Here is a 10,056-nt window from a genome sequence, read left to right as displayed (position 1 = left end):
CGCGGTATTAGATCAGTTCAGAATTGTTGTTCAACACGTGAATATAGTAGGAGTACAAAACGTGTCTAAACATCGAAAAATATCCGGACAAACTATATTTGATCACAACGAGTGACTATAAGTATATCAGTTGGCACATCATAAATATGTCATTTGTAGCAGAAAGAAATGTGAGATTGCGCTGCCAGTCGGTTTTCAACTCTCGTGGCTAAATATTTATTTCACCACATAACAGCTGCAGGCATCACCGAACCTTTTCCTCTGTGTACCTACGACAAAAGGTTTGTTTGAATTGGCGGAAGGACATTTTTCCACGTGGGTGAGCGGATAATGGCAAGCTAATGGGACACTAAAGTGAGTCGTCGATAACACAGTGGCAAAGACCAAAGAAATGGCACACGAATTTCGCGCACGTGGATCGATGTATTGCCGTTGCGACCGTTCATCCCGACTTCCGCACATGCTTAGCTTAGCTTATTCACTGCCGTCACTAGCGAGTGACCCGTGGTAACTGTCGCCCGAGATTCAATATTGTTACAGGCATTTCTCAATACGTAGAAGCGGCGCGACTGGCGAGGTAAATCGTTCAGGGTTGTTCTTTGAAATCAAGCAGTCTTCACCCCCTATGGATTCGTCGTACCTGACAGGACCCAAGAAACGTCCGTACCATTCGTCCATTAGGATATTGCAATTCAATATTCGCATTTGGAGCGGTTTGACGTCTTCAATTCGATTTTACGTGCTGACGTGAATCAGAAAGGTACCGACCGCTTCGTCGCTACCTTATACCACGTGTCACCTTGAAGTTGTTCTTATCGCACCATTACGGGAAATATATACAGGCATCTTAAATTCATGTGCATAGATAAATGCTCCAAGTTTCGAGAGCTGCGATCAACTTCTACACGTATATTGTTGAAACTTGAGGCGAAGTAAAGTTATTAATTACACGAATGGTAATTGTATGTGCCTTTCATTCCGCTACCAAGTTTGTAACGCGGGTATAAACATCATTTAATCATGCATTCGTGTATCCAGCGTTCAATTTGGCTATCACATGTTGACTGTGGAAACTTCTAAGTGTTATTAGTGTAGAAAGCTCACGATCAGTTGCCAAACTGTCGCGCAGGTTGTGGTGGCGGTCCGCCGAATAAGCTGAGCTTATAGAACGTCAGCAAAGTTATCGAGTCTCGGAACCGACTAAGCCACCCCTTCCTCTCCTCCCCTCCTGCCCCTGTTTTTCATATACTATTCCATTCGTTGGTATTCTTATTGCTTGGAAAAGATTCTCGCGAACTACACATGATCGATATTGAGCAGCAAGAAGTAAGGGAGCACTGGAAGTTCCGAATATAAAAACGTTGACGTCCTGAAGCACATGCTTCTTTCAGAAATATCCCCTTTCAGTATGACACATCAAGTGGTCAGGAAATCCCTTCTTCTTCTACGGACGGTTGCAATTCAGGTTAGCGGAGGATTCTCGCAGCATAGAGTGCACCATTTAACTGCATGCAGTAGCCGATGGATTTCCGCGGAAACGTTTGTCGAGCAAAGACAATTCACTTATGCTCGATAGTCGGTGAATCCGAAAGTATCGGACATTCAATTTTTCTTAGTATTTTCTCGTTCCATTTGCGCCTCAGGCCAGAGACGAAGGGTCGCGGTAATTTGGACGCCGGTGATATATCAAATTTCTTTGTAATAATACAGTATCTTGTCGGGTTCCCGTTGGTGCGGGTAGAAAGTATCCAATATGGTGACACTTTGAGAACGACACCTGAGAAACGAGCGGCGTCGCTAAGTTAAAGCGTGGCGTAATCCCAGGGTTTACCGAGAGAAAACTCAGATTCAAGTTATCCCCTTTCTTTCCTTTTCTTCTCTCCCTTATCCTCCGCAGCCGCCTCCCACCCACCCCCTCATCCGCCGCTCTGCTCCGCCTCTCGTCTATTCTCTACTCGGCGAGGTCAGCTTATGAGAAATCCCTCCTGCCGCGTGCTAACATTATGGTTGAGTTCGCGCACCCCGGCAACTCCCCTAGCGCTGTCTATTAAATACCTAATATCAACTCATACAGCCCGCCATCACTACCATCACCGGCAGCCCTCCACCGATCCCCCTGAAACTCCACTCTTAACTCGAGGCTAATCCAAAATGTGCTGAACGGATGCGCATTATCATTCTTGTAGCAGACACGAGAAACTTTGTTCCCTTTTGCCCCGCTCGCCGTAATATTATACGAGTTTGAACTTCTCGTCAGTTAATCTGTGTACATATACGTCGTAAGCGGTGGGATGGGACAACGTTTTCTTGAATAACAATATTCAAAGCCTTTGTCAAGCTAATTTTTTTTCACCCAAAAATTGGCTATACCTTCTCCCCGGGGCTGAAACTAAAAGCTTTTCTTTTTCACAAACTCGACAAGCTTCTACGAGTTTTAAGTCTTTCGCAAGCAGACGTTTTGGTATAAAAGAGTAAGCGTGTTGCTCTTGCTCTTTTGTCTTATTTAATCGTGTATTCATTCATTCGTTCATTCATTCATTCACTCGGAGTTGCATGAACGAAAATGTGTGTAAGGGCACCATTCAACACATAAAATCTAACACGTGCTTACACGAAATCTCAAGTGGTTTAGGTATATTCTACTGTCAGTTCACGAAATGAACTCACCCTTTATTCCCAAGTCTTACTTCACGATTGTGGTAAAAGACAATACTTGCACGCTTAATGAGACACGCTTAGGATAAAAGCAGCTTAAATTGTTCAAAACAAAGAACCGACTCGCACAATCAGCCTGCGTCAGTATCTCGATTGTTCATTATCACGTTCCTTATCATCGAAAGGCACGTATCAGACATCATTTGAGACTAGCTTTGAAAGCCCCACTCACTAAGTCTCGCTCATTTTAACTGTGAACATGGAACTTGTTTTCCATTGCATCACTATATAGACGTAAAATTTGGTTTTCATTGCATCACTGTGAAGGTAGAAGTTATTATCGATGATATTACTACAGACGGAGAAACGATTATTGTTTACGTCAAAATATAAATTGAAAACAGCTTCTTTATTAAACCTAATTGAAGAATTGTAGTATACAGACAGGATGTGGTATTGCTTGCAAGTGAACATATGTATTTGCAGTACTGGACGTTGTTTTCTTCACTTTCAGGTAACCCAGTATATCGTACTCAAAGCTATGTATTAGATGCTTAACAATGTGCTTGTAAGAGTTGCTTCTTTTGCTGAATCGATTTCGTTTTGCTTCAAATAATTTACATATATGGAAAAATTGAAATAAATCATATTCCTGTTTTAATAGTTATATTAATATCTTTTACTATTTTTGGAACGATAATGAAGATGAAATTAACTCAATGTGGAGAATAATTATTTTTGTAGGAAATATGGGCAGGCGGACACAATCAAAATCAATAATCTGCTGCTAATACCTCTTGTAGAAGAGTGTTGGAAAAATTGCTGCTGACTGAATAACGTTTTTTAATATTTAAGTGATAAGCATAATAAAAATTTATTACTTGTTATGATTATATTCTTGTCTACAGCATGGTGTTAACTGAGAAAAAAAGAATTAGTGATAATTAAACCTCCTCCTTATTTTGGATCGTTGATATTCCAAAATAAAACGGTTATGTACGTATGGTAAGTATATGTTTGCCCAAGTAATTGAAATTAATTATTTCGCACCTGGAAAAAGCAGTAATTCTGTTTTACAGAGTAGAAAGGCCGTAAATCGAACGTTACTGCTTATCGATTTAGAAAAGTAAAATACAGTACGTCGCTTATTTTAGGTCTTTTGATTCATTGTAACCCAAAGTCACATTTATTGTTACCAGTAAAGTGATTTTTCATGAAGTCATGTGACATATTATTAGTCGCTCAATAATTATGACGAGCAAAAAAATCATTAATTCAGTTTAGAAACATCAAACACTTAGTTTCGAGTATTCTTTGTTTTAACTGTTTACATTTTACTGGCGTTTACCTAAGCAAGGCAGGATATAACAATACCACCATCAGTCATAGCAACAACAATAGTACCAGTAGTAACATCTACAGTAAACAATAAAAGTAATGACAGAAATAATAGTAACAACACAAATAACACCTACTACAACAACAACAAGGTCGAATCCTAGACGTCGTAATCTGCGCCTGGGACGACCCCAAATACAACAACTAGGGTGCGTGGCTCCTTGTTATGGTCCGAGCATCGGCGGAAATTTATGAAACTTTCCGGACAAACTTACCGGACACACCGGGTTAAATTACCGGAAAAATGGACCACCACTTAGTCCTTAGAATTCTGTTTTGGTTATTCACCGAATGCATTTGAAACATTTCAAATTACGCGCACGCTGAAACTTGTAACTTTCCAAGCGAAACTTCTTCGGGTACGTGACAGACTGTTGTTGCGCCTCTGTTGCCGTGAAAATTTGGGAACTTGGCTAGCAGGCGAACGGGTTGGTACGGAAGTGCTGGAAAGTGTAATTGCAGGTGACCAACTACATCGCCCTTTTGTCTGTATCATTCAGGAATACAAATTTCCCCAATTTCAAATAAAACTTTTCTCTATACGAATGGAAAAATAAGCGAACAAAGCTCTAGTTTCTCCACCTCCGTACCTACGCGCGGATGCAAACGGACATCTATTTTCACTCATTCGACTTGTTCGACATATTTATTCACTTCCTTGCGAATTGTGTAATTTTTTTCACATGCACGTTTGATCACTCGGGTATATTGCATAGAAAATTTTCGCGGACAGACATCGTTCCAGGGGTTAATATTTATACTGCACTGCAATATGTGCTGAATTTGCTAACAGAGGAATCGGCTCCAGTTTGAGATACCGAGTGACAGGAGACGTGCGTGAAAATGTAGGTCTGCCAAAAGAGTTGCTGACGCGCCAGATGAAGATCGACATCTCAGTTTATCTTCGCACGTACCTTTTCCTTTCAGGCTCTAAGAGAACTTCCACTACTCAGTGATGGGTACACGGTCTTTCGAAGAGCGTCAACTTCAATTCGAGAATTTCCACCGGCCAACTTTATATTTTCTCCGCACATTTGTCTTCCGTATTCAACTACTAATAATCGTAATTTTTTCCAGAAGTATTTTTCCACAGGAGAGAAATCTCTGCGTCTACATTAGATTGAATATTTTGCACCTTGAAATCAAAGTCACACGTAAATCACACGGATTCGAACGGAATACTGAAGCATACCTCAAGGTGTCACAAGTATACGTACAACAGTCGAACATTCGAAACGTGTCTATGCAATAGCGTTACCGCAGAGAAGCTGGCATGTAACCTCTAGGGTTTCAAACAAGGTGGACTTCTTTATGCGATAAATAAAAATGTGTATGTTTTGATACCTTGCCGTACGGAGACCTGCAGGATTCATCCAGGGAGCTGTCGTGCGGTTGTAGGCGATCGGAATCCATGCCATGCGCGTATAAATCCTTTGAAGAAACTCTCGACACGTACTCTGTCTTCGTCGAGAAATTTCAGTTCATGGAAACAAGTTTTGCGGTTTAAAGTTGTCAGATACTGCTTCTAGATATGTATATATGTAGTATAGTTCAGTTGCAAAATACGGCGAACTTGACATTCGCAGGTGATAAAAAATTCCGATCGACAAGTCGAGCGAAACTTTTCGCCAGCACAGCCAATAACGTATTTTTGTGACAGCAAGAGCTGTTGGCACGAAATTTTTCATTGCTTCCCGTAATGAATGCCGGCGAGGCGATTGGGTGTAAGGAGAGCGGAAATGCCGATGCCCAAATACGGCAACGTGAAATTACCTATTAAAATATATGCGGTTCAGCTCGCACCCAATTCCACGATTCGTATACAAGAACTCGTCCAAATTGATTTGCCGGTACTCTTGGAGAGAACTGGGAAGACTCCGAGTCTTGATGGTGCCCATTTTGATGCAAATCAACACGGGGAATCAAATTTGTTTAAGATGAGTAAATTTTCCCTCATTTATACAGTATACATGCGTATATATATCTACCTCCGCGCATATTTGTAGGTATAAAAAGGCACAAGCCGTGCGAGTCGTACTGTGGAGGACTGTGTGCGCAGGGCAGGTGACAAAGTGTCTGTTAACAGGCTATGAATAATTCATATTTACTTTATAAAAAATGCATCTAAAACTCGTTCGCGCCGCTTCCTCCTACGTCGAATCACACGGACGACTAACAATAAGTAATGTATGTCGAGTACGGAGAGACACAATATATCATTGCTCAAACACTCGTTAATTGAGGATTATACTCGTATTGCATAGTTTAATGAGCTGGCCGGTCAGCTCAGCTGGTATATAAATTGCGAACGAGCAAGCCGAGCATACAGATCTATAGAGTAATGGGTCGAGATGGATTGTGAGCGTAAAATACACGGGATGGTCCAGCTCGCTGAGCGGCGGGCTCCTCTGTGCAATATGGCGTCTTCCTCTTTTCGAAGTACGTGTCTATCCGTGTGATATAGATATACATCACGGTACAGAGGTTAATCGTTCCTCGCACGACACGAGCACCTGGAACACGAGCAATTCCCTCGATGTGGACAAATAGGGAGCGAAGCTGTCGACACCGGGTGAACCTATCCCGTGCCAGCTACGGAAATACAGCAGGTATATAGGTATGTGATTTGGATTATGAAGTTTGCAATTGATGAGCTTCGTCTCTGCCGGGAGGACAGAGTTGAAGAGGAAGAAAAAAACAACGACAAAGATCGAAGCAAAAAGGTGAGGGGACATTCGAAGAACGCGTGTGAGGAGCCAACAACTGTATCTACAAGATGTTCTCAACGTTGACTTTCCGTTTCCCCGTCCGATCGTCCGTCTTTGTAAAAACGAGACGCCGAAGAAAGAGAGAAACACCTTGATGCTTGGGGAATCTTGAGAACACGGTCGTTGACGTCTTTCGTGCCTCAAAATAATAATTTTTAACGCTTAATTGGTGACGTGTTTTTCGACACCCTCGAATAGTAACGGTGAATCACTCGAGCCTCATGCTTTAAAAAGTGCCCCAAAGTGATCGAAAACAATTCTGAAAAATTCATGAAATCTCATCAACTATCCTAAAATAAGGACCAGTCACGATATTGATGATTTGATCATTTATTTAAACAATATAATCATATAAACAAAGGAAAACGTGAAGAAGCTAGCAAGGGGAGATGGTCTAGGCGAGGCACGAGTGAACCACTGTTACCATTTAAGAGTTAATTATACCAAGCATTCGTGCGTTGGATTTCAGTGCACGTACATCTCACGCAAAGAACATGCGGTAGCGATACGGCGACGTAGGTGGTGGTTGTTGAAAAAAAAGTACCAGATGAAATTCTCAAGTCATCTATTCTCTGTGTCAGGGGAGATTCCCGCGCGGCGAAGGAACCTCTGGGACCTGCCGAGTTCAGAGGGGTTCGCGAGGGTGGCGAAGGAGTGAGGCGACTGTCAGCGGAGCTCAGATTGTATCGTCGCTCCCAACGGAGAACTACGCCGGCCACTCTCTCGGAGTCCTTGACTTATGGTACCAACTGCAAACCAGCCATCTTATCCGCAACGATCGGTCGTCATTTCTTTCTTCTTTTTTTTAGGGCCCTTTCGTTCTTGATTTTTTCGTCTTTCTCTTTCGCATTCTGTTTTTCGTTTGTTTCTTCTGTTTTATTTTCACCAATGTAATGCACGTACTTACTTATTATTTGAAATTTTGCTTTCCATTATTACTTGCACCTGCGCCTTTCGGCAGCTTAGAATTTTCCACTGTTAGATATACGTGTAACGGCCGCTAAAGTTTGCATCGCGGAACGTCCCGTTTTCACTAGCAAAATGGGTATTATGTTTGCGATGGGTGTCTGAATGAAAATATGATGACTAAACGGCGGGCTTGTTAATCTTCTTAACCGAGGCTTTGTATGGTCTGATTTATTATTTACAGCGAGTAATTTCGAGTACCTTTGAGGCCTTTGGGGTGGCGTTCAAAAGTTGTAGCGTGGAAATTGGGGTGAAATGAAAGCAGCCCAACGAATATAGGTGTATACGTCCGATTTCACGGATAATTACACAGGTCATCAGCTGTTTTTCCATTTGGCTCGATCTCTTATCGCATACAAGTATATATGTATATCGCATAACCATTAAATTATCCGTAATCCTGTCAGACAACACAATATTCATCGAAAAAAACGGTGTGATTTTGATTAACTTGTTTGATTACATGTCAAATGCACCCTGCATTGCGTTCAATTAAACATATGTAAATACTCCATGACTATGATTATTTTGCTCTGCAGCGTTAAGTTGAATTGTACGTTGCAGCGCTATAACTTAACCGTAAATTCATTTTTATAAATATTTTTCTAATGTTCAATGGTATACCCATTATGCAGGTACCTGCCGCAGAGCTCTTTTGTTTCCACATTATATACTCTATAAAATTTGTAGGACAATGATAAAAAGATGAATACTCTACTGTAACAATGAAATTAATTAACTCTGTTGCATTTGAGTATATGGTACTTTTCCAATATTAATGTCACGTCTGTTTCATATCGTACTGTGGATAGAGCTTGTCGCTACAGCACGTGTTTGAACAAGTGCGAGAGAAAAACATACATTCTTTTTCGATTCACTGCTTGCGCTTAATAAACGGAGTTCATTGGGTCCAGACAATTGCTAAAAACTTTCGATAATAATTGATCAATACGTGTTTATTTTTATCATTACAGTAAAAAATATTGTTGCTGTTCACGCTAATTCCATTTTCATTTTTTCCAGCTAATAAAGTCAGAAGCAAGAGTTTCAATGATAATACTAAAAATAACATACTGAACGAGAAAATAACGTTTCTGCGCTACCTCCGTCAACAGCTCGACTACTTTGTCATTTTTATGTGCACTAGTGCTTATAAAAACTACACAATATTCTCGTCTTTGGCTAGAGGAGCACGCAAAATAGGATTTTTGGTATGTACAAATAACATAACTATTTCAATAAATTTTTAATGTTTGCAACATGTCTGAGTGATTCCGTGGCAAATTTTTCGCCCGTGCGTGAAATATCCTTAAAGATTCATCTTTGGTCAGATATCCCAAAAATCTATTTGGTTAACATGCGAGTACGTTGTAGTCATATGTCCATTAAGCGTTCCGAAGTTCTACGTTTTTGGATATCCAAGGAATAAGCATATCGGATATGTCTTTCGAAACCGGTCATATTGAAAAAATTGGATCATCCATTCAACGCGATCGTTCAACCGATAGAGTACGATAGGCCGTGTTTAGCATTATTATGAGACTACGTGAGGCTCTAAATAGAGTTTGAAACAATTTTAATAAAATATATATTCTCACAACGATAGATATCTGTGTTTCGCTCAGTATCCGATTGCATGCGCTGTCGAAAAATTGAGTCCCGGTTTTACACATTACAGTTTAAAATTTCCCAACCGAAGGGACAAGATTGGCGGTTTTTAGATGTGCGATAAATCCTCAGTCAAAAAGCTGTCCTCGCATAATCCGGATACTCTAATTGAAGTTTGACAGGTGGAAACTGAAACGTGATTAGTGCAATTGGAACACATTCAATATTTTCTGAAATATAAGTACAAATTTATTAAAATTTACCATCTGCTCTAAAAATTTTGTCATTCTCTCAAATTGACAACCCAATGCCTCGTCTTGATGGACAAGAGATTTCCATCAATTTAGCAGTCATGAATGTTTTACAGCTTTTTGCACTTTTCTACATTTGAATTATAGTACTGACAGCCGAGTAAGGTTTTACAATTTGCCTACAGTATGTCGGTATTATTGATTTCATTCTTCATAAAATTGCAACACAGTATTTTTAATGGTTCTACAGAAATATGTTACCCTTCAGGTGAAACCAGTTTTTCGCATTTATTGAAATTCGCCGTTGATTTGCCGACAAATTTAGAATACACTCAGACTGGGCAGACAAAATTCAGTTCTTTTTTCCGCATACAATACGTCATATATACAATGTGGGAAGAAATTGTTTA

The 10,056-nt window shown here is 40.4% G+C and overlaps 1 long non-coding RNA gene across 1 annotated transcript; it reads left to right on the top strand.

Annotated features, from left to right (window-relative positions):
- Window positions 1-6,397: 6,397 nt before the first annotated feature.
- On the top strand, window positions 6,398-8,983 carry LOC124407087. The gene is made up of 3 exons (XR_006929286.1): window positions 6,398-6,662; window positions 7,403-7,563; window positions 7,972-8,983. It is a non-coding gene; the product is annotated as an uncharacterized LOC124407087 (long non-coding RNA).
- The last annotated feature ends 1,073 nt before the right edge of the window (window positions 8,984-10,056 follow it).

The sequence above is a fragment of the Diprion similis genome, chromosome 6 (assembly GCF_021155765.1).
Source record: "Diprion similis isolate iyDipSimi1 chromosome 6, iyDipSimi1.1, whole genome shotgun sequence".
Classification (NCBI taxonomy): Eukaryota; Metazoa; Arthropoda; class Insecta; order Hymenoptera; family Diprionidae; genus Diprion; species Diprion similis.
Note: the sequence above shows the minus strand (reverse complement) of the source record. Positions and strands in the feature narration are given on the sequence as shown.